The 27451-nt window shown below is 43.5% G+C and overlaps 1 protein-coding gene across 4 annotated transcripts in view; it reads right to left on the bottom strand.

Moving 5' to 3' along the window:
- Positions 1–27451, bottom strand: part of SGK3 (serum/glucocorticoid regulated kinase family member 3) — a 1805260-nt gene that overhangs the window by 1731018 nt on the left and 46791 nt on the right. For all 4 annotated transcript variants that reach the window (XM_069621138.1, XM_069621137.1, XM_069621136.1 and 1 more), the window contains exon 2: positions 16108–16179. The gene's annotated coding sequence lies outside the window, so the exon portion shown is untranslated. The remainder of the gene's footprint in view (positions 1–16107; positions 16180–27451) is intronic.

Below are 27451 nucleotides of genomic sequence, written 5' to 3'. Positions count from 1 at the left end.
ATATATTCTGAGATATATTATTCTAATACACGATTTGTCACGGATCAGTGTCTTTGATCTTTCATTTCAGTTATTCATAATTTAGTGCAAATTGGTCAGTTCCCATCTCATTTAAACATCTAACAAGATATTAGCCAGATTGCTCTATGCACTAGTCATCATTTTTACCTTCACGTATTTACTTGTTCCACTAGAAGAGGCCAGTTTTTTGCTCCGTTTAGTCTTTTGTGGAGATGGATTCCATACTTTAAGATGAACCTAGAGGTAAGCAGCTATTCAGGTGTTTTCAACGGCATTCACATTTGACACAGCAATTATATTTTGATAAAATGCTCACTAGCAGTTGGTTCGTGTTTTTTACAGGCATCAAGATTTTTGAGACAATTACTCTGGAGTCTCAAGATATCATTGCCAAGGAACAAAATAAAGGTTCTCCTTAATAATTTGGCAGGTATGCCCCTCTAATCAGTCAGATCTTTAGACCACATAATGTTTTTCTGTGATCCGCATTTCATCTATTTCTTATTGCTATGTAACATAGTTTACTAGAAGAATGTTATTTTTATATTTTACAGAATCCCGATATATATACATTTTGCAACCAGGCTGTAGTCATAAATGAAGATATTCACATCAGGTATGCATGTAAATACTTATGCATAGTGTTTAATATGAAATAACGACACTAGTCTTTTACAATATGTGTTTTTATTGACTCTCGAGATTCCTCACGCTTTATAGAGCATTCTAAACCAATCGCATGACTTTGATTGCCACTGATGGGATTATGATTCACGTATGAGAAGATTTGCAGGTTAGTCTTCACCATATAGTTTGTACATAACTATTAGATCTAGATTTCTTGATTTAACTCAACTACTGAGTTATCCTCTTTTCTTCAATCAATTGTCACGCAACGCTATTTTTATGAACAAAATGAAGACTAAGGGGTATAAACTGCATTTTTAGCCCATTCCAAGATGGCAACAAAATGGTTCAAAGTGAGAAGTACCATGGCACAGTCTAATGTTTTCAATCGTGGCCGACATCTATTTTCTATGAGTCATTGTACCCGGCATACAAATAGCCTCTGATTCATCCAATCTGCGCATTACTTCGATTTTGACTTGCACGCTTTGTAACATTGTGATTTGATTTTATTCTCTCTGTTCTATCTCCCAGTACTACATTTATCTCTTCCCATCTTCTATGTGGCTTTTCTTCCGCTTTGATCTCTCTTCTAGTTCACAAACTAGTGTTTTCCTATTGCTTCCTGCATACCTCTGGACCTGGGGCGCAACTCGCTCCACATTCCATCCTCCGGATCGCAACGTCATCTACTTCTGCAACAAGTGTTTCGAACCGCAATCTCTGCATACGCGGTCTTCCGAAACTATTTCCTTTTTCAGTTTTTTTTTATGTAAAACGGCTGGTTCGCCTCCTCAACGTTGATCTTCATTTCTCTAATGCACATCTGCTCTATCTTTTAGCGCTCTCCCATTAATTCTGCCTTTATTTTTCCACTATTTGCTGTTTCACATTACTGAGGTTTCACTTGATAAAGTAATGAATTCCTTGGTCTTAATTCCTGGATATTTATTTCTGCTGAAATCCAAATTCGCCCTCCTACTCACCAAGATCCTTGGTAAAACTCGCCAGGTACCATTCAACCGGTTTTATTCTCCAGGAGGGTTTCCCGGGCCTTACCACTGTCTCTGGTACACATTCCCTGAGACGAGAGTGGAGTCAGGAAAGCACCCCTAATTCCACTAGAACAGCTTTCGTGCAGGTAAGGGTCCTGTGGACTGGCTACATTTTACTGTGTGCAAAAATTGTAGTCATAACATCAATAGCACCTCAGATTATCAACTCATGTAGGAGGCTTATGATCTGACACGCTTAGAGACAATTTCAATGACTACCCTAACAAACTGAAAAATATATATTTTTGTTTCCTTTAGAAACATTCACAAAGTTATCTGGTAAATAATTTGTATTTTTAAGTTATAAAATATGTATTACATGGTCTTTAATATTTTGGTATGTTTTTATGCTCAGACTAGTACATGGATATCATTGAGGTAATTATTGTATCTCCCATTGTTTGGAAATTACTATTATGAAATTCTTTGTTTACATTTCAAAATACCTATGCAACTCCACCATTAAATAGTTACATTTACACATTCTTTATGGCTGGATGCCTTTGTAATTAAGACACTGCTCTCACTTTTTGTTTGAGGCATTCAGACTATTAATAATTAAAGTTTATTCTCTTTTGGACCTTAAGGGCCTAACAATTAACAAAAGCAAACAATAAAAAAAATATTCCTTCAGAAGATGCTCCATTAGCTGTAAGAGAACTTATATGGTAGCAACAGAGGAGCAATACCCACTATTAATGAATTGGATATCTCAAAACGGCGCACTATTTCAGTTCTAGACAAAAGAAAAAGAATTGCAACCAAACCCTTTGTCTAAATTCTCCCTCAAGAAGCAGGACATTTCAAAAGCATTAAAAGACAAGCCTTATCTAGAATCATTGAGCGCTTCTTTCCATAAGATACACTGCTAGGCATCCCGGGCAAAACTCACTGTCCCTTATACTCCATTGAAGGAAGGATAATAACAATACTGCTTTTGACTGCAAAGATTGTGATAGCAGCCATCTGAAAAAGCAAAGACACTCCCCACATTAGCCTAGGACTAGGCTGTGGTCTATCTTGGCAATAGAAAATATTTTGGCAGATTTAAGAGAAGAGAATGAGGTCTACAACTCGAAACGGGGAAAGTTGCTTCCATTTATGACTGCTGAATTTCCTTACACTACCTGCCCCAATTGGGTCAGAGTGGTAAACCTGTTTGGCACTCTGGATCTATGGTCTGTCCCTCTGGATCCCTTGTGATCATGTGGCCCAGGAACCTCTAGAGCTCCCCGTTTGCTGAAACCTGGCTGAAACCTGAGGAGCAAAGACGTTTTTTGTCATTATTTCTTTCTGTCTTTGTTATACCATACTTGAATTGACCCCCAAGGTGGAGGGGGTGAAGGGGATGGATGGAGGTCGGGGGGAATGGAGGAAGAGGGCGGACAGGGGCAGTTTGTTATGTGTGCTGTTTATTTTCTTTGGTTAAGTTGGTTGGGGTTGATATTTTCTTAGGCCTGTTGTGGCCTTCTGTGTTAATCATAAATAATCAAAAAAATTCCTTTTGAAAAAAAAAAACGACCCCTGAACGAACTGCCTATAAAAATATATGAATCCCCAAAAACATTTAACTTATTTAACTGCAGTTCAAGTACAGAATACACGTTCTTGGGATCCACAGACAGTCCACAAAGTGAAAGTCCAAGTCCCAAGCACTCAATCACTTCTTTCTGAAACTTGTGCTTTTTAGGGAAAAAGATTAATAGAAACCCATCGAAAACATCAGGCACACAAATTCTATGCTGCTAGAACAAAAGGAGTATAATTATAAATGTCATCCAAATAAACTATCGAAATGATTCAGTGTATCACAAAAGAATGAATCTGTTAGCCTTAACAACTCAAAAGACCTCATACAATCCAAAGAGCTTCACACAATACTCATTATGCCGGAAGAGTGTTTTAAAAGTGGTGTTCCACGCTTATTCACAATATTTGATAAACTGCCAGTGAATCCAACCTAGTAATAATCACTTTTACACATACAAATTCCTTAAGATGGCCAATGAAAGCCAAAAGAGAAAGATCTTTAATCATCACATCATCCAGATTTCTATAGTCTACACAAGGACACACTTTTTGTGATTGTTTCGGTATAAAAAAACAAAATTCCCCATCTGAAGTCTTTAGTGGAACTATCAATCCTTTTTGGAGATTCTCCACAAAGCTGTCATCAACTGTCTCCTTTTCACTACCCAAAATAATTCAACCAAATGGCTCTGAACTAATTGCACAGTCATACTGTCAGGGCTTTGTAAGTGCTTCATTGCTCAATATTCAGGTCTACAAAACACTTCCAAAAACTTTGATAATGAAACAGAAATCCTGGGATGTCAGCAATAATCAGAAGATCCCAGATACTTGTTAGGGGCATAGCCAGAGACATTGTGCTCCTCTTTTGTAGCCCAATGTCTCTTCTCATTCAAATAATTTTCTTAAGAAAAGGACAAACCCAACATCACCAAATGTGTACTCTGTTAATTTGAGTATTGTGAATTCACAACAAAGGAATCCTTAACTCAACAGGCAACTAGGAGATGCAATTGAATGAAATGATAGCATGTTGCTATGATTTTCTAACTCAATGCCAAATGTGTAGTTATATTGTTGAGATATTTCAGCGGGATTCACTGCACTTAACGTTTCTACGTCCCTTACACTAGATGGCAGATTAAGCAGACTAGAAAATTGGGCTTTGCGTTATGTACCACTGGTACTTACCGGTACCCTGATCCTTTATCTCTTACTTTTTTCTTTTCAGCTATAAATCTTTTCAGCTGCATGCGTTCAATTGAGCAGTCTCGATTTTTGCCAGACCAGTTCCCGGACTAGATGCTTTGGTTGAAAGGTATGCTCTTATTGGTTTGGACAAATTGTTTTAATGCATGTTCCTTTTCAAATGTTATATTTTTATCACTTTTTCAGATTGTGTTTTGGATTTTTGGGTTGGTGGCTTTTTTCTACTCATTGTACAGGCCAGGTATGACACGTTAGACTTTTCGTCTCTTTCTCATACTTTCCTAAATTTGTTCAGGCAGATGGCGTTTTTATTTCTTCCTCTTTATACTTACCACGGACATCACCCTGAAGAAGGACTGTCAGTGGTCCCAAATGCATAGGCCATTGATATCAGCCTGATAACTGATTAAAATAACGTTTCCACCATTTATTATTTAGACCACTTATTTTTTCCAACTATGGATGTAAAACTGTATTTTGATATTGCAAAACGTTTTGTCCAATGAAGCATAGTGTTGTTCACTAATGCACAGTGTGCAGCCATCCTTGTGGGTTGGCCCCCTCAGTCCCGACACCAACTATCCCCAGAGTCTTACCAAAAAGAAAATAAATGTCAACATAATCAAAGAGCACGTACTGGTAAAACTCGTACATTTTGACTAACTATACAACTAAGCAAGATAAATGTATCCAGCCAACCTCTCTTTCCTCAAGCATGGTGTTTGATCGAGTTTCAGGATAGATATATGGGACGAGCAGTACAATTATGTTCCAAATATACTTTCTGGCCACAATCCAGACTTTGGTCCAACCACGTCTGCTACTCTATTTATTTTTGCAATTGTTACAGCACACAAAACCCTCAGGTATCTAGGCGCTAGTTACAAAAAGGTTAAAAAAAAAAAAAGAGACGGGGTGGGGGCTTGGGGAGATGCAGTAGTGGGATGGAAGAGTCTTAGGAGGATAAAAAGTTAGGTGAACAGCCAGGTCTTTAAGTCATGGCTGTTTAAACCTTGCTAAGAGACCCACCTGGATAGCATCATTCGGTATTGGTTCTTCAAGGTGAGAGATGTTTTGCAAATTCTACTAAGTCACATCTCTTACTGGGAACTCCGATTTACGTTTTTAGGAGGCTATGCTGTAATTGTGCACAACACATCATCCTCATGAAGAGAAAAAGAGACAATTTGCATGTTGGATACCATTGTTCTATAGTACTATTGAAAGCTAAGGCCCAGGCGGGTTGCAACTTTCAAAAGAACCTAGATATGTCATTATTGGGTCACAATGCATGTTAGCCTATCTGCATTTTTTATGTTCTGTAAACAAAATTATTTCTATAATTATCATTGTTTGAAATTAATTAATCCAGGGGGCGATTATTGCCCCACACTATGATTTTTGGAAACTACTTTTGTTGGTTCAATTTTACATTCATAAAACAATCCACATTGGTGTAAAAATTAATGTCAAAATAAACAGTTGGTATTTCTCCTGCTTGTCTCTGCAACTCTGCCAGCAGCCTTAACCTACTTAAAAGACACCACTTTCACTGGGTTGCCCTCGTGACAAGTCCTGGCCAAGCTCACAGGTGCGGGTTGCGCTGCCCATGAGATCCTTCACATGTCGCCCCCAGGATTTCCATCATGTAGTGGGTGGTTGCAATGTGCCTCCTAGCCACCCTATTCCCAACTCCAATCCTTTGCGCAAGGCGGCACACTTTGTCACAGCATACAACCCATTTAGTTGCATATGTAGTCTGCTGAATCATTTTTAGATGTAAATCTAGCAAAGAAATAATGCGTATTAGGGTTATATGTGGTTTAGACAAAGTAAAAAAAGACATGCAGTGACATCGGGGAAACTGGCATCTAAATCTGTATTGGATTATATGCAAAATGCATGTTTTACTAAGTACAGAATAGACACGTTGGCAGCCAAAAATATAGCAAAACCCGAAAGAATACCATTTGTAGATAGAGGGGCAGTATGTTTATTATCAAATTATTTAGACGATTACATAGAATTTAAGTGAAACAAAGTGATACATGAATATTGTTAAAGCATGTTTCAGAAGCAATACACGTACAGTCAAGGACTCTTGAACGTTTGCAATATCACCAGCATCACCCATGAAGTTAACAAGATGAACAAATTGTTATTTTTTTATATAGGATAGGCTAGATGAAAAGGTAAAGTTTTTTTCAAGATTCAAATCAGTAAAGTAAGGAGTTCCAGATTTAGAAACCATGGTTAAAATATATAAATGTTAATAGATAATACTCATCAAATGCGTAGTTCTGTAAATCTTATGACAGAAATAATGGCGTGTGGAGTAAGCCAAATGAACACAAAGGTATGGCTAAGCAACAAAGACCAATCGCCAGATTAACAAGAGGCGCTTCCTTAAAATGTCCCACCTCTAATTTTCTTGGAAACGGATGAAGAAAAAAAAAAAGAACATGACAAAGTTCATGCTCTGTCCTCTGATTCAAGATTGAGACTCACACTTCAGGGAGACAAGACAGAACAAGAGCATGTGGGCTTTGGCAATCCCATGCAATTATCAAGTGCAAGCACTGTGCAAATGAAGAAAGCTTCAAACGCTCAACATGCGCCAGTGACAGTAATTTCCCAAAACATTTCTGAAAAAAACATCCTACAAGATTTGCACCTATTTTAGCCATTGCTACAGCATCTAAAACATGTTGTCAAAGCTGCAGACGTATCACCACTTCCATTAAAACGAACTGAAAAAAAACAATGCTGACTGGAATTCAACCCTCCATATGCTGGACTGTATGCGTGAACAGTGAAGTGTAGTGAACGACTACTTCAATAGCTAGAGCCAGCAGCGGTGGGTGCCTACCCAGCACCTGGACAGTGGCACATTTAGGACAAGGTTTGTTCTTCACTGCATCCTTTTGAAGATTCTACTCATTGAGTTAGCCTGCATCCTACATCACTCAGGAAGGTGCTGCCACAGGTGCATCTGTTGGAATCAACCATTTGACATAACACATAAATAAGCTTGTCTAGCAATGCAGAGGCAGGGAAACTATCCATTAAACTTCTCTTGACCTGCTGACAGGATCCACCTGTTTCAATGAAAGGGAATATGGGGTTCCTCCTGGCATTGGTCCTTGCCCCACAGCTTTGTGCTGAGAGAGAGCGAAAGAACAAGAGAGATATACATGCAGGTTTCATTTCCAAAAGGCCCGATTTGCAATGATGCACAAAAGAGGAATTCAAAATCATGAGTGGAAGAATGAGAGACAAAGATCAGAACAACTTGGAGCAGGACTCCACGGATGTAAAGGTCATCAAACAGTGGAATACAAAAGATAACAGATTTGACAAAAAGCTTCTTACTATGCAGTGACTTTGAGTGACATTCTGACCAGGTTGTGGAGGGAAATAAATGGAACAGTCACCAGGGACAATACACGGGAGGACTTACAAAGATTAAGGATCCAGGTAGGCATTACGGCCAGCTGTGTTAGGGAGTTGGCCATGATGGATGACGTGTTAGAGTGGAGGCAGAGAAAGTGAGGGACCGTAGCAGATTAGGAAGTTGAAGATGAGGGAAACATGTTTGCTTGAAGTTAGAAGAGAGGTAGGTTAAGAGGGTAACTCTCAGGTGAGGAGGTAGACAATTACTTTGGTTTTGAAAAAATCAGCGTGGACTATTTCTCCGTCGCCCGAGGGAAAGAATATTCCATGAAAGAAGAGAGAATCAGCGGAAGCTAGAGGAAGCACAGGAAGGGTGAGGTACACAAGGGTAGTCTAGGAGGCACAGAGGATATTACACACACCCACCAGATTAAATGACATGTTTCTGGCTAACATATAAAATACAAAACAGGAAAAATGACAAAGAAACACAATGGGAAAGGGCTGTTGTAGCACACTAACACTAGGGAAGGATATCAATACACAGCACAGGAAGACTTCTCAAACACTTGAAAGGAGTTAAGAAACGTTGTCCAACAGAAAGGGAAACGATAGCAGGAGGAATTACTAGATAACTATTTTATTGAAAGAAAATGTTTATAAAGGGAGCAGGTACAAAAGGGATGGTTATAAAGAGGGGCTAAAATACACACAAATAGTCAAAAAGGCGATATCAGCAACCAACATACACCAAAAACACAACCATCAACTGCAAATGGCCAAAAGGCGTTCATAAAGGGATTATAAAGCAACTATAAAGCTCTCTCAAAAACTCCCCAAAAACGTTTTCTAAAACTCCTCCAAATCCACCAATCTGTGAGCCTATTCTGGCCACTTCTATCTCACCAACGGAAGGAAGCAGGGTGCGAAACAACACTTTTAAAGGCCCTATAACCTGTTTTAGACAGTAGAGCCCTCTATCTGATTGGCTGTTAAACTCCTTTTCTGTGCCTTCAGCCTCCTACACAGAACAGACCTTTAAAGGCGTCACTAGAACTAAGGTAGAGTTCAACACATTGGAAATCCCACTGTAATCTCAGGGTGGGCCGAACCAGCCCAGAAATGCTCGAGCGGTAATTCAGGGAAATTAAAGCTCCCCTGTTCAAGTAGACTGACATTTCTTCAATTAGGTTAAATTTCATTTTTGGACATAGACAGCACTAAATTGATCACATTGCTAACTTTGTACTATATATATGGGATACATTACTCACCGTAATCGTATTTCTGATGCTTGTATCTGCTTAGATTCACATGCTGTGCATAGGCCGACATCTAGTGGAAGCTGCGGAGTATTACAGTTTGTTTTTAGAATCTCGAAAATGGGCGTCGACACAGGCGTGCCAGTAATACTATCCCTAGTGTGACGTCCACTGTACCCAAGATCCCTCACGCGTCTAGGATCCTCAGATTGTATTTTTTCTGACATGAGGAAGCATGAGGAGTAGCGTGAGTACAGATAATCCAAGCAGATAGACAGAAAGGTAAGACTACAAGCAATCATGCGCCTTCTCTCGGAGGGGAGGAAGGGTGGGTCGCATGTGAATCTAAGCAGATACAAGCATCAGAAATACGATTACGGTGAGTAATGTATCCCTTCTGAGGCTTGTGGAATCTGCTTAGATCACATGCTGTGCATAGATTAGCGAGCAGTACCAGAAGAAGGAGGTGGGATGTGAGAAGGGTCATGAGCAAACAGGTGTCTTAGAACTGCTTGTCCCACTTGTGTATCTGTCTTGGAATGAGTGTCAATGCAGTAATGCTGAGTAAAAGTGTGAATAGAGCTCCAAGTAGCTGATTTGCAAATGGTGTCGAGGGGAACATTTGCAATGAAAGCCAGAGTGGCCCCAATGCCTCTAGTAGAGTGGGCTCTTGGCGTAAAAGGCAGAGTCTTTTCAGAAAGAGAGTAACACAGCTGTATACAGTTGATAATCCACTTCGAGATAGCGCCTTTAGAGACGCGATCTCCCTCTCTGCCCGTAGCTACGGAGACAAACAGTTGATCTGTTTTCCTTAGCGGTCTGGTCTTATTTACATAGTAGAGGACCGCCCTACGCACATCTAGGGTGTGTAGTTTCACCTCAGCCGAGCTTTGCGGGTTCTGGAAGAAAGCCGGAAGCTCGATGGACTGGTTTACATGGAACTTTGATATAAATTTAGGTGAGAACCTAGGGTGTGTGCGTAAAACCAGTTTGTCTTTGTGGATAGTAAAGAAAGGATCCTGCACTGACAGAGCCTGAATTTCACTGACCCTTCTTATAGAGGTAATGGCTACTAAGAAGGCCGTTTTATAAGTCAGGTGTTTGAGACTACTTTTATGCATGGGTTCGAAAGGGGGGCCCATGAGCTTAGCTAGCACCACATTAAGGTCCCATCCTGGCGGTGGGTTCGAAATAGGAGGGTGAAGTCTCTTTACTCCTTCCATGAAGGCTTTAACTACTGGTAGTTTCCACCACGACACCTTGTTATGGGATGTGGTGTAAGCCGAGAGGGCTGCCAGGTGTACTTTCAGAGAGTTAAAAACCAATCCTGCATCCAGCAGGTGGAGCATGTATGTCACAACGTTGGAAGGAGTGCAATCAACTGGGTTGATTTGTTTATTCTGGCACCAAATAACGAATCTCTTCCACTTGTCAAAATAACAGTGCCTTGTGTTTGGTTTCCTGGATTCTTTTAGGATGTCCATACACCTTTGTGGTAAATTGAGATGGCCAAACTATGACCTCAGGAGCCATGCTGCCAGGTTCATTGAGTTGGGTTCCTGGTGCACTGTTTGACCTTGTTGCTGGGACAGTAGGTTGTACCAGGCTGGGAGTTTGATGGGCTCGCACACCGCCATCTTGCGTAGGTGTGGAAACCATGGTTGTCTCGCCCACATGGGAGCAACTAGGATGAGCGTCATTGATTCCTTGTTCATCTTGTACACCACCTTCCTGATGAGAGGAGTTGGTGGAAAAGCGTACGCAAACATCCCTGACCAGTTCATCCACAGGGCGTTCCCTTGGGAGTCTGGCTGGGGGAACCTGGATGCAAATCCTGGGCATTGTTTGTTTTCGCTTGTGGCGAATAGGTCTATAGTGGGGAAACCCCACTGAGAGAAGAGATCTTCTACGATATCTCTGTGAAGGACCCATTCGTGTTCCTCTGGGAGGGAGTCTCTGCTTAGGGCATCCGCTAGGGAATTGAGCTCCCCTGGAACATGTTGTGATGACAGGAAGATGTTCCGTCTGAGTGCCCATATCCAGATTTTCTGGGCAAGCTTGGACAGATTTGGCGAACGAGTCCCTCCTTGTTTGTTCAAATAGAACATGGCTGTCGTGCTGTCCGTCCGGATCTGCACCGACAAGTTCAGCAGATGGGGCTCGAACGCCCGAAGCGCTCGGAATACTGCCAGAAGCTCTAGCAGGTTGATGTGGTTTTTGGCTACTGAGTGAGACCAGAGACCCTGAGCTGTGTGGTGGAGATGGTGAGCTCCCCACCCAGTCAGGCATGCATCTGTAGTCACCACTGCCTGTACTTCGGGATCGTAAAAGGGTTTTCCCCTTGCGAGATTCTCTCTTGTCCACCAGTGTAAGCTCTGTACGAGTGTTGGCGAAACGACCACTAGATCGTCCCACTGACCACTTGCCTGAGACCACTGTTTCGCCAACCATTCCTGCATGGGACGCATGCGCAGACGCGCGTGGGGGACCAGGTAAATGCAAGACGCCATCATGCCCAGTAACCGCATTGCTTTGCGTACCGTTATTTGTTGACCTGACTGATAATGTGGAATTTGCAGTAGTATATTCCGAATTCTCTCTTCCGAAGGGAAGGTCAACCCTTCTTGAGAATTTAGGATTGCTCCTAGGAACTGTTTTGAGGTGCTTGGCACCAGACTGGACTTCTTCTCGTTGATAGAGAAGCCTAATTCGTGGAGGAGGTCGATAGTCCTCTGAATGTTTGACCTGCAATTTCCTGGGGTTTCCCCCGTTATGAGCCAGTCGTCCAGATAAGGGTACACTGGGATTGCCTCCCTGCGTAGGTGTGCAGCTGCCACCGCCAGTACCTTGGTGAACACCCTTGGTGCTGAAGCTATCCCGAAGGGCAGTACCTTGAATTGGTAGTGGCGACTGTCCACCTTGAAGCGCAAGTATTTTCTGTGGGCTGGGAGCATGGAAATATGAAAATAAGCATCTTTCATATCCAAGTTTGCCATGTAATCCCCCTTTTTTAGGAGGGGGATTACCTCTTGTAGCGTGGTCATACGGAATTTTTGGGGCTTGACATACTTGTTGGCAGGCCGTAAGTCCAATACTGGGCGCATTGTTAAATCTTTCTTTGGCACAAGGAAGTAAGTTGAATAGATACCCTTGTTTACCTGGTGTCCTGGGACGAGTTCTATCGCGTCCTTTTCTAGCAGAATGGCGATCTCCTCGAGAAGGATCTTCTGATGTTCTAAGGAGTGTACTCTGTCGTGGAGGGTGGTTCCGGGGACGCAGCAGTAATTCTATACAATATCCTGTGGACACTGTTGACAGCACCCATCTGTCTGAGGTGATCCCTTCCCAAGCCTGGGTGAAGTTGGAAATGCGTCCCCCTACTGGGGTTGCGTGAGAAGGGACCCTGAACTGAGCGTCACTGCTTTGGTGGAGGCGTGCCACCTCCCTTGTTGGGGCTGCCTCTGCCTCTTCCACGACCTCTTTTGTTACCCTTGCTGTAACTCTGGGTAGACTGCTGGTTGTTGTTCCATTGTGTACCCTGTCCTTGGGCATAGTTGCCTCTTTGTGAATTTTGGCCGCGTGGGCGACGAAAATTACTGTTCCCCCTCTGATTAGGGGGTTTGTTGGTAAGCTGGCCAAGGGATTTGAGAGTCTCGTACTCGTCCTTGGCATTTTTAAGTGCGTCTTCGACCGCTTTCCCAAACAATAGATCGGGTTCCACCGGCTTGTCTATTAATGAAGCCTGTGTTTCTGTTTTGAACCCCGACTGCCGTAACCACGCATGTCTCTTGATAACAGTACCTTCTGCTATCAATCTTCCTGCGTTGTCCGCGGCGTCGAAAGTTGCTTTTAATATGCAACCAGACACGGTTCTCCCTTCTGCCGAGATCCGAGCCAACTGGCCCTTTAACGGTTCAGGAGCAGAGGCTATGAGCGCCGCGACCTCTTCCCATTGATGGCAGTTGTAACTTGCCAATAGGGTGGTGGAGTTTGCAATCCTTGCTTGGTAGGCGGACGTTGAGGCTACCTTCCTGCCAAACCCGTATAGTCTTTTGCTCTCCTTGTCGGGAGGAGCTTCTGATGACGACAAGGGTGTCCCAGCCCTCTTCCGAGTGTTGGTAACCACTAGGGAGTCTGGTTTAAGCTGTCCTCTTATAGAAAGAGGGTCAGACTGGGCTGCCCGAAAAAGTTTTTCGAATCTGGGGTTGACGGCTCTGGTGAGGTTTGGATTCACCAGGGATGGATCTATTCTACGTTGGATGGATTTAAGGATAGGGATGGTTTGAGCGACCGGCCTCCTTTCTCCCACCAACTCTTCTGCGAAGTCCCTTTCCTCCTGTACACTGTGGGTGTCGATGTGAAAATGTTCTGCCGCGCGAGCGAGAACTTCATTAAGAAGGGGCTGGTTATCAACTGGCGAGTCGGTAACTGGGGCTTCGCTTTCTACCGGGGAATCTACTCTGTAAATTTCCTGCTCGTCTTCTACCTCCTCCAGGTCCTCATCATCCGCATAGTATTCAGTCCCGGTTTGTTCCTCCATAATTGTAAACTCCTGGTCCCCTTCAGGGAAAGGCTCTCCTTGGTATCTGGGGTGTGGAGTAGAGTATGGAGTAGAGTAAGGCTGCACCTCGAAGGGTTCAGATCTTTCGAACCGGGCCTTTTTACTTAGGGGGATAGGATCAGAGGAGCCTGAGGGTGTGGCCCCTTGAGGGTCATACGAAAGGAAATGTTCTGGGTTCTTGTCATAAAAATCAGCTAAGGAAGACATCCTTGACATGACCCTGTCTATGTCTTCACTGGACCATTCTTTGGAACAGGGTATGGCTTTAGTAGGCAACTTAGAGGACTTATCAAGGGTAGCCTTGCTGGTTGTTGATGTCCCAGTAGATTTATGTTTGACTGTCTGCTTAGGGTGGAAGGATGGTCTTACAGGAGTGGAAGGCTGTGCTTTCCGCTGTTTCCCCCCCTCCCCGTGCGTGGAAAAATGTTTTCCCTGCCCCTTGGAGGCCTCAGAGACTTTCGACGCCTGGCGTCGAGGGTCGGGAGAGGTACCTTGTTTTGAGCGTGGGGCCTCGCTGGTGTTAACTGCGGCCTCGGTCTCCTGGAGCGCGGCCTGGGGGTGGAAGTCGTCTTCGTCTTCCGACGATCGAACTTCCGTTAATCTAGGGAGCGAGGCACTCTTGGCAAGAGTGGATGATTGCCTTGCGTCATGCGGCGATCTCGATCGAGAGCGCCCAGAGGACACCGAGTCGGACCGTTCTATCTGTGCCTCTTTCCGAGAAGTCGACGTCGTCGAGGTTCGGTTGGACTTAGTGTGCTTAGTGTGTGTAGGGTGTGTAGCGCTTGCGTCGCCGGGGGTCTTCCCCATAGCCGCCCTGCCGGACAACCTTCCGAGGTCGGGGACCTGCGCTCGGCAGTCTTTCGACGCCGTAATGCCCTCACCGTCCGAAAGTACGGCGTCGCTGCCATCGCTGAAGGCGCCCTCCGCTGCCATGGCTGCCTGCCTGGCGTGGTGGGCCCAACGCTTTGTCGAACGGTCCTTAAGTGTCTTAGGCTTAAACCTACTACACGCTCTGCAGTTCGCTTCGGGGTGGTCTCTCGGCAAGCAGAGATTGCACGTGGCGTGCCTGTCGACCCAAGGGTATTTGCGGTTGCACTTGGGGCAGAATTGGAAAGGGGTACCCTCCATACGCACCTTGAGGCAGCGGGCTGGTAAGTGTAGGAAATATATAAGGTGTACCTATATACTAAGAGTGAAGAGTATGTACCACCCCCCACTCTCCCTACTTGCAGGGCCGAGGCCAGCGGCCTACTAGGCCCGGGCCGAGGCCAGCGGCCTTCCGAGGCCCAGATCCGTCGTGCAGCAGCCGACGGTCGATGTCTTCTCCAGCCGTCGTCGAGTGTCGAGGGTCGACGTTGGGGTGGGGAAGGATGTCAATAAATAATTTTACTTCAATAATTAGCAAAAGTATGGCTAAGGCCAGGGAACTCCGCAAGATGCTTCCGACCAGTATGGTGGAAAAAAACAATCTGAGGATCCTAGACGCGTGAGGGATCTTGGGTACAGTGGACGTCACACTAGGGATAGTATTACTGGCACGCCTGTGTCGACGCCCATTTTCGAGTTTCGAAAAACAAACTGTAATACTCCGCAGCTTCCACTAGATGTCGGCCTATGCACAGCATGTGATCTAAGCAGATTCCACAAGCCTCAGAAATATATATATAAAATAAAGAAAAATGCATTTGATATTATGCCAGGCAAGCATCTGTAGAAATTCCCCAAGTAAAGACCAATTTATTATGCATGAAAGAAAGCACTTACAAAAACTTCTACTAACATGCATCTTAATTAGGGTTTGAAATTCAATTAGCAGGTGTGCAACCAGCTCCTGTATGTCAAGCATCACCCAGTAGAAGATACCGCTGGGGAACAAGGAGCGGATATCCAGTGCACCGCAAATTTAACTTGCACATTAGATTCACACTAAATGTGTACTAACTATGCCCCAATTCTTCTTTATTAACATTCTCAAATAATCACAGTTAATGTCATATATATATGTTTATAAGGCACCACTTGGCCTGTGGAGCCAAAATTAACTCCTGGCAGCTGTTGGTATCAAGCTAACCAAGTTCACCTAGGCTAAAAGCAGAAGCTAAATGGCTCCCAGCAAATTCCAACCCTGAACTTAAAGTACTGTTAAATAAGTACAGGGTATGGAAATAACTTGTAATATGACAGGAATAATCGAGTGTCCAACTGAACAACGTTTGTCTTTGTTAAGACAACATTTATCTGAATTGCATTGTTCTTTAAAGCACTAAAACTGGTGCACATTCCGATTATCTATTTTGTGAATCTGTGTTGCCTTTTAATAAATACACTTGAGTTGTTATTAATTTGCAAATGTAAGTCAGAGTTATGTGACTTTGTACACTGGTTCAAAATGAAGGTAGTCAGTTGAAACAATTACACATTTCAATGATTTAAATAATAGCAAACTTACCTTAATGTTTCAAATGTGGTTTTGAATTTTAGCAGAATTGTGGTGTACTGGCAACGCAAATTCACGCAAATACTGCAACAAAAAAAAAGCACTGAATAATTTACCCATCAGAAAGAACAGTCTGGCAAGCTTAAAACGTCACAGCTCTGTCTTTTACTATATTAAACACCAGGTAACTAGTCAAACGGACTGACAAGTCACCTAAAGAAAAACCCTACACCTAAGAAACATGTGTGCAGGTCTGCTGTTAGAAATAAACAATTAAATAGAATAAAAAAATACTTCCTAAACCCACCTAACTTATAATTGTATCTGCAGTTTAAGTGCTATGTTGTTATCGCTTAGTCAGCGTATCACTAGACAATTTACCATACTGCTGTGAGAAACCTAGGGATATTCTCCCATGTAGACCCCGAGAATCCTCTATTCAGGTGGCCAGGGGAGGGTTGTCGCTTTTGGATCCGAAACCTGGGGGTGGACGAGCGAGAAGTCAGAAGATGTAATATTGCTGAAATACAATCTGTAGATTGAATAATGTTTAAACTGTAACCTGGGTCTGTAAGACATGTGCCCAAGATTTAAGGGATTCCTCTCCATTGGAGCACCCAAAAAAAAGGGTGCGTCAACCTCTTTTTACGATATTCCCACAATCAGATAACACCAGGTCTTCTAGACTGAATTGTAGAATTGAGTGATGCTGTGTGTTGATACTGAATTCTGAGAAAGCAGAAAATTCCTATGTGAACTTGAAAGGAGTTAAAATGAACACAGATAATTGACCACAATGGACTATGTGATGTTGTTTTCAGTAGAATATGTATGTAGAGTGCACATGAACGAAAGGCAGGAAACCAACAGATAAGCTGGTAAGATAAATTGAGCAAACTGAGCACTTGTCTCAGATACATATGTGCAACATGTCACTGGTTGGAGGAATGTTGGCAGGGTGGACACAGCCCTTTATCCTTCCAAGGACGATAAATGGAACGCCATTACATTGAAAAAGGACACTTAATCAGTGCTTAGCTGAGGGAGGAATCTGGAGTAAAGCAATGCAGAAAACGTAATACATGGATGAATATGATGGACAGTTTTTATCTGCAAACGCTGTTTCAGTCAACCATTTGCCGAAAAAAAGTAATAGATATGTTTTGCAAGAATAAACATTTCTTTAATGTTTGAATAAATTAATCCAGGAAATATGTGCTCCAAATAATGGAACTCTGTCTCGCATAATTGTACACATCTCTACTGTGGGTCTGTTTACTTAAGCATAAGAAAGGCTAGCCCAATGTTTTTCCAAAGTCTAAAAACTGTTTGCAAAGCAAAAAATGTCCACTATTTGAATTGCATTTTTTTACCATTTTATATTGTTGTTGCCATGTCAGAATGTTTAAGTGGCAAGATGCCAAGCCAACATGTCCCGGGAGGATAGCTCAGCGGCAGCGTGCGCGTCTTGGAAGCAAGACGACACGAAGCAACAACAGGTTCGATCCCCGGGTCCGCGCTTAGAAACCTCTGGGTGTTTAAGCGCGTTATAAATACGTAACTAAGACAAAAAAAACAACACAACTAAGAAAAACAAACAATTCCTGTAACAGCGCCTCGATGCCTGTGGGCTGTGTGAGCGCTTTATAAATGTTAAATAAATAAACTAAACATGTCCATGTTTAAAAAAAACAAAATGTTTTAATATGGTTCATTCAAAGATTTCAAACCTGGATAATGAGATATAGTGAGATGAAATATTTTTGGTTTTCTCCAGGCAAACTTAGTACCAAACTATATTATGGCTGTTGTGACTGCTAAACACACTGGAATCTGAGTAAGGGCATACAACAACAGAAGCAGTCCACATTCAGAACAAACTCTGAAAAAAGCCCCAATTGGAAAATGGAGAAAAAACAAATAAACAGCCCTGTTCCAGTTTTGCTTTGGCTTTAACACAATACATTTATTTTAGTTCGTGCCAAATATCTTTGAGATATGTGCACTACAAATGTAAAATAAAATCAATCAAATCAAATAACTAAAGGGTTAAGGCAGATGTCTGCAACCTGCAACTCTCCAAATGTTATGAACTACAACTCTCATGCACCTCCATTGGCTCGGGTTGATGGAAGTTGTAACTCAAAACAACTGGAGAGGCCAGGGTTATAGGCCCCTGGATTGAGGGCTGTATTGTACATGCAGGGATTCGAATGTGTAAAGTGCAAGCGTTCCCCATATGTTATGTTATGTTATTTTGCATTTATATAGCGCCTTATGTACCATTGGTATGGTCTAAAGGCGCTGGTAGGTTGAACGCCCTCAAGAACCGAAGTTCAAGTCATTAGAGAGAATAGAGACAGTCATAAGGTGCGTGTGCGCACCGGATTTGTGTGCAGCTGGTGGGGCATTTGTGCGATAGCTGCGTCTTAGCGGTAGGTGTGTGTTATCCAGACAGATTCCGGCTGCGTTAGGCCTGAGGAGAACGCCTAGGCTGGAGGGTGCGTAACCAGCAGTGTTTAGTTAGGGTAATGGGGAGTATGAGGCAAGTGGTGGTATGAGAACAGCTATACCGAATGGTGTCACAGTATCGCTGTGTTCTAGTTGAGTGGTGGTGTAAAGAAGAGAGTAAGCGTGGAGATGTGATATGGTGGTTTACGATAGGTGCTTGAGATCGAGCTCATTCTAATAGTTCCATGTACTCCATCCGTTCCATGCATTACGATCGTTTCATGCATTCCGATCCGTTCCACGCCCTCCGATCCGTTCCATTCACTCTGTTTTATGCACTCCAACCATTTTATTATCTACCACCATTTTATGCACTTCATATTGTTCCATGTACTCTAATCATTTTTGTACCATGTCCATTCCGTGCCCTCTATCTGTTCCGTGCATTCCATTTGTTGCATGAACTTGCTCAGTTCTATGCACACTATCGGTTCTATGTATTCCTTCTGATCAGTGCACTTCGTCCGATCTATGCATGTCGTCCATTCATCATCCGGTCTGCTCCTTTCATTCGTTCTACCCAAGTTATCCTTTCTTCATGCATCATCCATACATAGTAGACCCATACACCCCGTTTCATCCGTTCTAACCACATACGTCATCTTCACACGTTCCATCCACTTCACCGGTTCTACCTGATTCACACATTCCATCCACTTCGCCCGTTCCGCCCACTTCGCCGGTTCCAACCACTTCACCCGTCCATCCACCTACTGCATCCGTTCCACCATTTCACCCGTTTCGTCCATATACTTCTTTCGTTTTACCTACTTCACCAGTTCCACTTACTTTACCCCTTCCACCCACATATTTCACCCATTCCACACCAGTTCATCCGTTCCATCCACATCCTTCACCTATTCCATCCACATCCTTCAACCATTCCATCCACATCCTTCACTTATTCCATCCACATATTTCACCCGTCCCTTCCAACCACTTCACCTGTTCCGTACCCGCACCATATCCTACATCTGTTCAACACCACAACACCCTAATCTGTTCAACACCACAACACCCTGCATCCGCTCTTAAGCACTCATCCGCTCTTACGCACTCATCCGCTCCACTCACTTAGTTCATTCATCCTGCATTATCGGTTCAGCCCATGTCACTTGTCGCACGCACTCAATCTGTCCCATGCACTACACCCATCTAATGTACTCTATTCTGTTTGTTGCATTTATACCATGCACTCTTACATTGCATGCCATATTTCTGTGTACTCATCCTTCTCCTGTATTCATCTTTCTATCCTCTTCACATTATTCCTTTTGTCCATTTTGTTCCTCTCGTCCATTGCAATCATTTCATCCATTTCATTAAATTCAACCGCTTTACTGCTTTCATACAATTTATACATTAGAGGTTATTAGTTTTCGATTTCTCGCTTGGATTATGATGTTGTATTGTTATTGGTTTTATTGTTATTTATGATCTGGTAGTTTGGGTTAGTTGAATTGCTGTTATCCAGTTTATTCCTCTCGTCCACATTGATCCACTTGTCCATTACATTTATTTTGTCCATTTCATTAATTTTAGCTACTTTACTGCTCTCATACAACTACTTCTTTTTATCCACTTTGCAGGTTTCCCTCATTCTATTTTTTTGTCCTTTTTAGTCAACCTTAGAGGTTATTAGTTTTCGATTTCTCACTCGGATCTTGATGCTGCATTGCTATTTATGACCTAGCATTTGGGCAAAAGTCATTGAGATGCTGTTCTCCAGTTTGAGTTAGTTTGAGTTCGGTGTTGGTTTTAGGGGAAGAGCCAAGTTTTCAGAAATTTGCGGAAAGACATGAGGTCTTCAGTGAGTCGGATGTGGGATGTGTGTGCGTTCCACGACGTGGGGGCCAAGGCTGAGAATGATGATCCGCCTAACCTGACTGAGTTTATTTTCGGTATGACTAGGAGGCCGGCTGAGCTTGATCTTAGAGTACGTGCAGGCTGATGGGGTTTTAGTTTGTCTTGAAGAAATTGAAGTCTGGTTTTATGCAGTGCTCGATGAGAAATGCATATGGTTTTGAAGGTCACCCTTTGGGCAACCGGAAGCCAGTGTAGAGTTTTGAGGGCTGGGGAGATGTGATCTCTAGGGCCCATGTCACTTGTCGCATGCACTCAATCCGTTCCGTGCTCTCGGTCTGTCCCATGCACTACACCCATCTCATGTACTAGAATCATCTATTCTGTTCGTTCCATTTATACCATGCACTCTTACATTCCATGCCATCTTTCTGTGTACTCATCTTTCCATCCTCTTCACATTATTCCTTTTGTCCATTTTGTTCCTTTCGTCCATTGCAATCATTTCATTAAATTCAACCGCCTAACTGCTTTCATACAAAATATCAGAGGAGGGTGCTTAAATCATGAGCCATCCCCCCGGAAACTTTGCTCTTTTTTCCTGACCTTAAAAGGTTTGGGATTTTGGTGTTGGGGATACTCTTTTGTATAACATTTTTATCAAAGTTTTACATAGTACATTTTCTTGACAAATCCATTACTTTCATTCTTTTTCTAGTAAGGCCCTTTCCCCTCTCCCATCCCTATGTCTCCCACCCCACAATACATCAGTATCCATTTGGTCAGATTGAGCCACACACAATTCCCTCCCTTTATCCCGGGACTACAACGCCCTTGCTTATTTCATGTATTTTTACCCAAGACATTTCCATTCAAATTCAATATCTCTTGTTCCATCTTGTAGCAGGATTGTGAGTCTCTCCATCTTGGAAATCTCTCTACCCTTAGCTCCCATTCTTTTTCGGAGGGTAGGTCCTTCCTTTTCCAATACGTTACCAGGCATGCTCTCGCCGCCAAAAGAAGAAAATAGGTAGTGTGTGGCAGACGTCCCTTGTCTCCCTCTTCGCCCTGTATGTCTAACAGTACTAGCATTGGGTCCAATTCTCTAGGTAATCCTTGCACCTCTCTAATTCATCCCAGTACCTCCTTCTAGAAAGCCTGGGTTTTCCACACTGCCACCACATATGCCGGAAAGTACCCATCTGAACCACCACATGTGGCAGAAAGTACCTATCTCGACACACTCCCTCAAGCATTGCAGTTGTAGCCGAGTACATTTTTGCTAGTCTCACCGGATCGTGTTGCAGCCTATGTAGCAATTTCAGACTGTGCATTTGATATTGACATGCTAACGAGGTCTTGGACATAGATGGTATTTGTCATCTATCTGTGTCCCTTTCTCGCTTCTTTCTTAGGTCTTCCCAGTTGCCCTTCATTGCCTCATTCGTGCCTGGTAAAGCTGACATTGAGACCATGCAAAGCCATCCAAGAACCTAGTACTTTTTCAAGCGGAGTCAGGTGTCTCTGGAGCTCCTTTCTCCAGGTTGGGTTGGTCAGTGCACATTTTAGTTGTTAATACCGAAAATGTTTTAGTTTCCCCATATTCAGGTCTGCCTAGAGCTGTCCGACCCTTTCCAGGCCTGCTTCAAGCCAACTCTGAAATCTCAGTGGTTCCACAATGGCTTCCCGAATGGGCAGAGCCCAGATGTGACCGAGTGGTGAAGACCAGGAAGTTAAGACGTTTGGCCGTTTAACCTTTCTCCATAGTTCCCCGAGTGGCCCCAGAGTACAAGGCTATCCGTCCCCACCCATTTATCTGTCCCTGGGGACAAACACGGACACTCCCCTGCTGTGACAGGCACCAGTCTTCTGTTCTCTAGGTATCTCCACTGTTTCTCCGGGTCATTTCAGAGGTGCGCTACCAATACTCTCAACTGGGTTGCCATGAAGTACCTCTCCATGTCCAGTAATCCCACTGCTCCCTTCTCCTTAGATAGATTGGATTCTATGTTTTTTTTGCCTTGCCAAAGGAATTTAATCATTTTATCTTTCGGGTAAGACATGTTATGGCCCAGCACCATAACTAGTAACATTTGAAATAAGAAAAGCATTCTAGGCAGAATGTTCATTTTAAAGGAAATTAAGCCCATCCAGGAGAGTGTTCATTTGGACCAAGGGGTTAACTAGCATAGATTTCTTCTATCGCTGGTGGGTAGTTTGTCTCATATAGGTCGCTTATTTTTCTAGGCAACTGTATTCTTAAGTATCTAATGCGATCTCTTTGAATAGTAGGGCTAGTGACTTAAGGTCCTCAGTTCCCGCCTTGAGTGATCTCCCAAACGGCAGCAGTGTGGATTTATTCATGTTTATTTTAAAGCCGATAGGGTGCCATACAGCTCAATTTCCTTGAATACTTCTGGAATGGAGAGGTGTGAGTCAGTCACATGTATGCAAACAAGCCGCGTTTAAATGTGTGCTCCCCAAACTGTATCCCCTTTACTCGCTGATTTTGTCCCACCCTCATCACCAATGCTTCCAGCGCCAATATGAACAACGGCTAGAGGGGGGGGGTACCCCAACTCTTTGCCTCGTACACCTTGGTAAGTGGAACCACATGGACGTCCTCACGTTTACCACCACCTGTGCCTGCAACTCCCGGTAGAGGGCCTCTATCGCTCTCCTCAGATGTCCTAACTGTAGGTGCACCTAAACTAAGAGAAATACCCAGTTCATGAGGTCAAACACCTTTTCAGCATCTAGAGAGCGCAGCATCAGGATTCTCCCGCCCCTGGCCGACCACTGCATAATGTTTAGGGTCACCCTGACCACGTCCGCTCCCGGTCTGCCCATAACAAAGCCAACTTGGTTGGCATTTGTTAGCTTGGGTAGGACTGTTTCCCTCCTGGAGGTGAGTGTTCTGGCAGAGATTTTAGCATCCACATTCAAAAGTGATATGGGCTGGTAGGAGCCACATTCTTGCGGGTCTTTACCCTCCTTACATATAACTGCAATAATTGCTCTTCCAAAAGATGGAGGCGTCTCCCCCAAGATGCCGTTGAACAATCTGTCCAAGTGTGGAGACAAGGTGTCCGGATGGTGTTTATAGAAGCCCACTGTAAAGCCATCTTCACTTGGGGATTTTCCTGACTGCATACCTTTTATGGCAGCCATAACTTCTTCTGTAGTTATCTTGTCTAGCATTTGCGTTTCCTTGTGTTCTAGTTTGGGAAGGCTCCGTCCTCTCGCATATTCTAGGACCCCCTCCTTTGTGTTGGTGCTGTCCTCTCCATATAGGGGGGGGAGGGGGAGGACGCTCATATCTGGCAAGGCTATCAGCAACTAACCCCGAGGTATGTACCTACTTTGCCTCCTCATCCCGTAGTCTTTCCACCCTCCTTGTCTGGTCCCTGGTCTCTCAGTCATTTAGCTAGCAGGGGGGGTCAGCTTTAATACCCTTCCCGTAAAATCTTTGTTTCATACATCTCCGTTTACAGAAAACCTCCCCAGTGGCTAGGAATTTAAGCTCCAGCTTTATTTGCTGGATGGCCAAGGGTAGGCCCTCTCCCATCCCTTCTCCCTGTCCCAGTTTCTCCTTTAGATTCCCCCACTCAGCCTTCTTTCAATAATTCCTTTCTCTTTTCTTTTCAGCTCCTTCCTTCATTATGCTTCATCCTACTTCCCCGGTTTCATTTTCTTTAAGAGATCAATCTCCTCCCTTAATCTCTTATGAAAAGCCTCATCCTTAAATCAGGAAATCATAACATCTCCAGAATTCATCTCTAGTGATCAAATCCCATATTATCAGCACCCATTCCAGTTTATGGTCAGTCACACCACTTCCATCATGACACTCGCAACTCCCTCACGTCCCTGAACACTTTCCATTAACAGGTAGTCCATTCTTGTAGATCAGACTTATGTGGTGTTGAGAAGGAGTATGCTAACCAAGTCTGGTTGAGTTTCCTCACACAACCCGGAGGGAGGCCTTTCAGCTCCCTCCGGTCCTTGGGTTCCCGGTCACCCTGTCCCCTGCGTGAAGGCGAATTTGTCTGCACTGTGCACCGTGTATAGCTTCAGATAAGATAAGTGCCAGGGATACTTTTAACTAACTGTGTGAATTAGAATATTACTTCACTACAAGTGTGTGGCAATGCAGGTTCCCATCTGGCATTTATATTGCTCACTTACGATGAAACCTTGAAGTCATGTGGCCTCTGTTCCTGAACATTTAATGTATACCATCAGAACAACCAACACTAGTGTTCACCAACAAGGTAGATGCCTGTATCAGCTTGAGAATGCCAAACATGGCCTGCAGGGGCTGCTTCATTTTAAACAACCAGAAAAAATAAGAAAACAACCCTGGTCTGTGGTCCCGCAGCATAGACTTTGTGCACCAGCGCTTTGTCAGCCAACCAATGTCTTCACACAAGCTGTGAACGCCAGACACAGGGCAAGTAGTCCAGGTCCTCCTTCCTTTTGTTCCTATTTCTTGGGATGCCACAAAGCCAGCCCTGCGGTAAGGAGCATAAGGCTCATCTGGAGAATGCTCCCTGATCAAACCTTCCTCTCAGTTGTCCATTCCTCCTCAAACTTCCTTCTGCTTTCTCTCGATATAAATAAAATATCAATTCAATTCAATTCACTACTCCCGGCAAACTCCCCTGCCATATCCAAACCCTCCCGTGGATGGGCTCCCATACAATACACACTCCTGCTCATCACCTTTTATAAAAACCAATTTCACCCTAGCATCGTCCAACTTTTGCTTTCCATCCTCTCATCTTTGTATGCATGCTGCTTCTCATCACATGTCACAGCCTTCTCTGCCTATTCTCCTCACCCCCTTTCTCACTTCACTGAGGAATGGTCTTCAAATACCCACCTCATTCATCCATTTGAACTGTCTCACTGCTAATCAAAGTCACTGTATGACCAGCGGGGGTTCTTGATCGGTCCCATTCCCTGAACCACCTCCTTGCAGATAGCACCTTTCTCACTCTGCCTCTTATACTATGACAGTTAAAGCTCTGGTCACCTTTTTTTCGTGGTGAACACTATGCCATTACTTTCACAATCTAGGTTTTACCTACTGTCACAGATGGATTCCTCCCCGCCACCCCTGGTTAGGAGATAATGATACACCCTCAGCAAACTAATATCCTAAATAAGCTACAATGTCAACCGAAAGGCCCTTGACCGTATCTCGCTTCATTCCTTCTGGGACTTTCTAGCTTTCCCTATTCTACAAAGTTGTTGGTTTGCTAAAGGGGTACTGGATTGTGTCTTGCAGACACTACTTGATGCAGACACACTCTTGATGCAGTCTTTTCCAATCATACTCACTTTTTCCTCTTGTTCTTCCTCACCTTGCTACACACCGCCCCTACACGACCACCCGCCTTTACTCTCTTCCTGCTTCTTCTTTGTCCCTTTGACATCTCTCCTACTTTCTAGGCCTCCCCTCCACACTTTGATGTTACTCCTCTCTCATGCTTGCTACTATTCCCTTTTCTATACTATTACACCCTCCTCCCACCTTTTACTCAGACACGCTCCTTTCAGTCAGTCCCACACATTTCACATTCACGCCTTACACTAACCACACTTGCCATACTGTCGACAGATTATCATTGGCTGTACCATTTACCGTCTTGAAACAAGAGCTGGCAAACACATCAGAGTGATAAAGAATGTTGATGAAATACCTCCATTAGTGTCAAATTTCACAGAAGCACATCCAGAATCAAAATCACAATTGAAATAATTGGCCATCAGACACGGAGAAGCGAAATTCATAACACTGAGTTCTTGAAATAAGAACAGATTGCAAATGTTACACTACTAGCCAGGCTCGGATGTCACCCACCACCATTTTTGAATGAAGGTTGCTTGGTAAAGAAGAGCACATAAATGTGCTTGAATTGTTCATAAATGTACTCTGCATAAAAAAATATGGCAGATCGTCCAAAATGGATGACGGGGTGCCGACCCGGCCATACCGTCGACCATCATGTAGCAGCCAAGCAAGCCCGGTGGAAACACTGAGTGCTCCATCAGCTGCTTGTTGTAGCTGAGGAAGGGATCCTGGGCTGGCTTGAACTGTCAAAAAGAAACCTTCTTTCCCTTTGACAGTTTGTGACCCATCGTGCAAGAACAATGGGCCATGCAAGACTAGGGCGTTTTGCTTCTCCAGCCTTGCACGCCCCATTAGGGATGCAGGCTGGGGTACTAGATGTTTGAATGTGTGAAGGGGCGCTCCTGTGCCGCCCTGCAAATACAAATGGATCAGATGCTGTCAATGGAGTGCTCCTGCTCGAGCAAGCATTTGCAGGTGCCAGGAAGTGCTCTTTGCTTCCCCGGTTCCCTTATGTGCCGAGTGGGAACCAGAGGGCGTTCTGGACGCGGCGGCAGAGCAGATTCCGAAACTGGGCTGTGTGCATGTAAGATTTAATTTTTTTATTTGATTTCATTTTGAATATTTATAACGTGCTCAAGACGGACTTAATCGTGTAAAGGCGCAGCTGGAACACAAAATGAATATGGCACTGAAGTGAAACAAACAAGATGAACATATAGATTTACTGACTAGAGAGAAAAGTCCTCATAAAATTCACCCTGCTGGTATTTAAACAGGAATGATAAAATGTGGTGTGTGTGTGTGTGACTGAAGTAATTAGCAAGTGAATTCTGTGTGTGAATAAGGGACTGAATGTTGTGTGTGAATGTGTGCACATGTGTTTGTGCTGGGCAGTGAGATGATCTTTGGTGAGTGGTGGGTAGTGTAAAAGGTCCAGCAACAACAGCATTTTTTTTTTAACTGGACATTATATAAATGCAGAGCAAAAAAAAATGGCTAGAATGGCTGCCCCAAAATTCTAGTCTAGCCACATAATAACAGATCATCCTTTCATCTAAAGTACACCTTTACTGGGCATCTATGATTAAGCAAGCATGTTAAGTGTTATTACGTGGCTAGAGTGGCATTTTGGGGCAGCCAGTCTAGCCATTTTGTTTTAACTGTGATATGACATTTATTACT

This window comes from Ambystoma mexicanum, chromosome 5q (genome assembly GCF_040938575.1).
Source record: "Ambystoma mexicanum isolate Mex_15411 chromosome 5q, UKY_AmexF1_1, whole genome shotgun sequence".
NCBI lineage: Eukaryota > Metazoa > Chordata > Amphibia > Caudata > Ambystomatidae > Ambystoma > Ambystoma mexicanum.
The sequence above is the reverse complement of the archived record's forward strand: the minus strand, read 5'-3'. Positions and strand labels throughout refer to the sequence as shown.